This window comes from Mandrillus leucophaeus, unplaced genomic scaffold (genome assembly GCF_000951045.1).
Source record: "Mandrillus leucophaeus isolate KB7577 unplaced genomic scaffold, Mleu.le_1.0 Scaffold730, whole genome shotgun sequence".
NCBI classification, from domain to species: domain Eukaryota; kingdom Metazoa; phylum Chordata; class Mammalia; order Primates; family Cercopithecidae; genus Mandrillus; species Mandrillus leucophaeus.
Window position 1 is genome coordinate 1,934,140 of NW_012107920.1, and position 4,700 is coordinate 1,938,839.

Sequence of the window (4,700 nt, forward strand, 5' to 3'; positions counted from 1 at the left end):
AAAAAAAAAAAAAAAAAAAAATTAAAAAAAAAAATAAAAATAAAAATAAAGAAAAAGCAAGACCTTTAGGAGATTGTAAATATAGATGAGAACTAAATCAGGCCTTGTGAAGGATGGTTTAGAATGGGGATGTTTTGCCACAGAATGAAATATTTCTGTTACAGTTGAAGGATATTACAGTTATTTCAAGCATATGTGAGGGAGACTAGAACCATTTATTGTATGTGAGTATAGAGGGCAGAATTAGGGCCAAAGGGTAGAAATTAGAGACTTACAGATTACAGCTCATATGAAGACATCCATAACATGATTTTAGATTGAGTAGGTCACCTCAGGAAATACTGAGCTTCTCAACATTGAAGCTTCAAGTGTACATCAGATGACCACTTGGATATACATTTTCCTCAAACTTATGCTTTATTTACTTAGCTCTAGTCATTCAACTTTCAATTACAATAGATATATTTGTTTTGAATAAAATAAACTTTTTGTTTCATGTATTCTATTTTTAAAACGCAGTCAATGTTCATTTGCTTTATCCCACATATTTATCCTTCCTGCTATATTCATTCATTCCTCTGTCAGTATGATCCATCTGTGACCACCTTCCTTTTGCCTACTTGACTTCCTTTAGGATTTCTTTTGGTGGAGTTCTGCTTGTGATACTCTCCCACTTTTTGCTGGGAATTTAATTCCAGGTTGTTGCTGTTGTTTTACTTTCAGCCCTTTAAAGATGCTATTTCATTTTTTCTGGCTTCTGTTTCTCTGAGAAGACAGAATTACTCCTACTCTTTTGAAAGCCATATGTCGTTTTATTCTTTTTGTTGTTTCTTTCTTGAGTCTCTAGTAGTCTCTAGTCGTTTCAACTTCTGAGTCACCTCTGGGTCTGGTTCTGCTGACTATTTTATCTTTTCACATAGGTATTTTAAACTTTTTAAATGTGTGTGTTTTTTTTAATTAAATGCCAGGTATGTTTTATAGAAGAAGAGTAGAGACTGAAGCAAATGTTCAAAGTGGGAATATCTATCCTTTCATCAAGCTATTAATGTGGAGCTATTAGTTGATTTAGTCAGCATTTGCGGTAAATTGGGTTTTGTTGTAGCTATGGTTATTTTCAGTGTACAACAGACTTGAAATCCCTCTGGTGGTGGGCTGGGCTGCTCCTATTTTGTGCTTAATGTAAGACCTGAAGTTCTGGAGAGTGATTGTTGCTTTTTTCCTCTTTCCCTGCTCCATCTTTTCCATGCTTTTCTTCTTTCTCGAACAGTAGATGGCTATTGTTACCTGTTACCAGACACAAGGCTTCTGGCGGGGGAAGGGGAGGAGTTTCTCAGTTCTCCTGCTCTCTTCTTGATTTTAGGCAAGCCCTGTACATCTGAGCATCCTCCAGCAGCAGATGATCTCTGCTTCCTACTCAGTGCAGGCTTTCTAAAACTGACGAACAATATGCCACAACAAACATGATATTCTAAAAACCTAAAAACACACAGGCAGGTTCCTTGCCCCTTCCTACAAATTCTACCTTGTATTGGAGTGTCTTCAGTGTGTATGAGTTTCTTGAACCTTTCTAAATATCACCAATCTTTACCTAGGCCTAAGGCATAGGATGGTCCTTGCCCTTCTTCCCACGAAGACAGCTTTTGCTTCATGTTAAAGCAGGGTTGGATACAATGTATGGGCAGATTTCTTACCTCTCTCCACTTGGTAGATGCCCTTTGCCTGGAATCAGTGGAGGACCCAGAGTGTAGGTGGGTTTTATACCTGTTCCTAGATACATACCTGCTCACAGCTGTGGCCATTCACCAACCTGTATTCAAAAGGGGCCTGGACTTTGGGTGTGCTTCTCCAGGTACTCCTGCTCTAGCCTCAAACCTTGGCAGGCCCTGCAGAAATCTTCCATAGAAAAGAAGACTCTCTCAGGTCCCCGCTCTATTCTCAGTCTTTCTCATAAGCACCCAGTGGAGGTCCATGAAAAAGTGTTGGTGAGTGTGGGCAAATGTCCTCTGGGATTCCCAGGGATTCTGAACTGTCATGCTAGTCCATGGGTACGTTTAAGGCTTTGTTAACATTTTCTTTCCTGCTTACCCACTTTATGGCTACCACCTCTTTCTCCCATGCTCTGCCAAAAAATGAGACAATTCGTGTGTTTCATTTCTCCTCAGAGGGACTCGTTCTTCTTTGGAATTTAATTCATCTGGTTGCTTTGTAATCTCAACTCTCTGATAGGCTAAAAAGCTATGACTTTATACATAATAATTTATTTTTTTCATTCTTAGGCAGGTGTGACACTTTCTTATGGTTTTCTACATCCTAAGTGGAAGTAGAGCTGTCTCTCTTGTTGTTTTGAAGATTTGTCTATTTGTATTTTTTTGAGCTGTTTTATTATGATGTGTCTAGGGGTGTGTGTGTGTGCATGCGTGTGTGTGTGTGTTTAAGTTTTTAGAATCTCATGTTTCAATAGCATACCGTTCATCAGTTTTAGAAGATTCTTGGTCAATATCTCTTCAAATACTGATTCTATCCCATTTTCCTTCTGTCCTAGGACCCCAGTTATACACACTAAGTCTTTTACTATGTTCCATATATCTTTTACAATGTTTTATAGATTTTTCATTTTTTTTCTTTCTCTTCTTCAATTTGGACATTTTCCATTGGCCTCTCTTTCAGTTCCTAAATTCCTTTTCTGGAAAATTTCCTTTTCAGGAAATTCAGTTTCTGAATTTCCTTTTCAGTTCCTGAGTTCACTTTTCTCCTAGGTCTAATCCACTAAAACCATCTATTGAATTATTAACTTAGTTCTTATATTTTTCAGTTCTAAGATTTCCATTTAATTTTTTAAAAAATTCCATTTAAAATCCACTTTTGAGCAAATTTGATTATAATGATTATAATGATTTTAAAGTCTGTGTCTGATAACTGCAATATCTGAATCACATGTGGATTTGTTTCTATTTTCTGTTTGTGTTGGTTTTTGGTCATTTAGTTTTATTGTCTGCCATGCTGGATAACTTTCAGTTGAATGATAAATATTGTGTATGAAAACAGTGGGGGTTCTAGCTGATATTGTTGCTTTCTACAGAGATTTTTTTAAGAGTTTGAGAATATCACCTTGGTATAGTTGAGGGTAATCTAGCTATAAATGTGTCCTTACTCTTATGATGTAGATATTCCAAGGTGTGAATCAAAAGCTGAGTTTCTCCTCTTTGGTGAGACCTGCACTCCAACTTTTGTCTCCTCAGAATCATGGAACTGACAGATTCTCTCCCTAGATTTAATCTTCCTAATATGTATTTTTTTACTTGCTTTTTCTGTGTCTCGTCTTGAGTTTAGCCTGTTGGATATCAGAAAATGCCTTGAAGGAAAAATGCACATAGAAAGTTGGTCTTAACTGTCCATAGCACTTTTCTCTAGATCTTGGCCCCTCATGTAATAACTGCTTAATTTAACTCTGAACTCCACTTTTTTTGTTTCCTCAGCCCAGTACAACTGCCACAGGCTCAAGAATGCTCCATTTGTTATGCCTCTATGCCCCAAGCCTTGAATCAGCAAACATTCCAAGGCGAAATCGCTATTCTCAGAGCAGTACTCACTTCAATGTTTTCCTTCTCTCCAGGATCTTGGTCCCTGAGGTCCTGGCTGCACTGGTTGTTCTCCAGAGCTTTCAGATTTTGTTTTGTTTTGCTTTGTATTTTGTCCAAGTTTTATAGTTATTCTCAGTGTATGAATTCATCTGATTCTAGCAACTCTGTCATAGCCAGAAGCAGAAGACCTTTCCTTATTATAGTCTAAACCTGAGTCCTTAGCCATCAAGTCTTGGCAATTCTTATAAGATCCTCTTAATTACCTGTGTTCAAGCCTCAAATTCACTTTCTTACCTATATTTTGTGGGTTAGCATATATTTGAGTCATAGTTATGGCAGAATTTATTTTTTGTAAACTTTGGTTGACTAGACAATTAAGATAATTTGGGTACATACTGTAATGCTAGAATAGTTGAAGATCTTGGAATTATTTCCTACCCTTTCATCTTCTATTTGCCAACAATCTTTAGTTTAAAATGTTAGTCACCTCTAGAACATTCTACATCTTCACTTCCACCAGCAAGTTTACTATCACTTTAGCTCTCTAGAACCCAGCTTAAATCCATTTCTCAAGACTAGGAAACACTGATTAACATCATCATGAAGAGCAAATCTTCACACTTAGAATACAGATCAGTGTACAGGATTCCTATTGGAGTTTGTCCAGTTTGGATTAGATAATGCCCATATAATGGAGTACTCTTACAGACAGCAAGTTGAATACAAATTTAGTTCAAATTATTATAGTAAACAACATATAGTAATTGAACAATTAAGGGTAGTGATACACAAATCTAGGTTAATCAAAAAACTCTCCTGGAAATGGATTACAAACTGGGTTCTAGAAAGCTGAATTGATAGTAAACTATGCTGGTGGAAGTGAACACATAGAACGTTCCAGAGGTGACTAACATTTTAAGCTAAAGATTGTTGACAAATAGAAGATAAGGGATTAGGAAAGAAATGAAAGTGTGTTAGTGTTGGTATTATATAGTATATTTGTTTGTTTCTTTGTTTTTTTTTTTTTTTTGAGACAGAGTCTCACTCCGTTGGCCCCGGTTGGAGTGCAGTGGTGCGAACGCTGCTCACTGCAACCTCCACCTCTCAGGTTCAAACAGT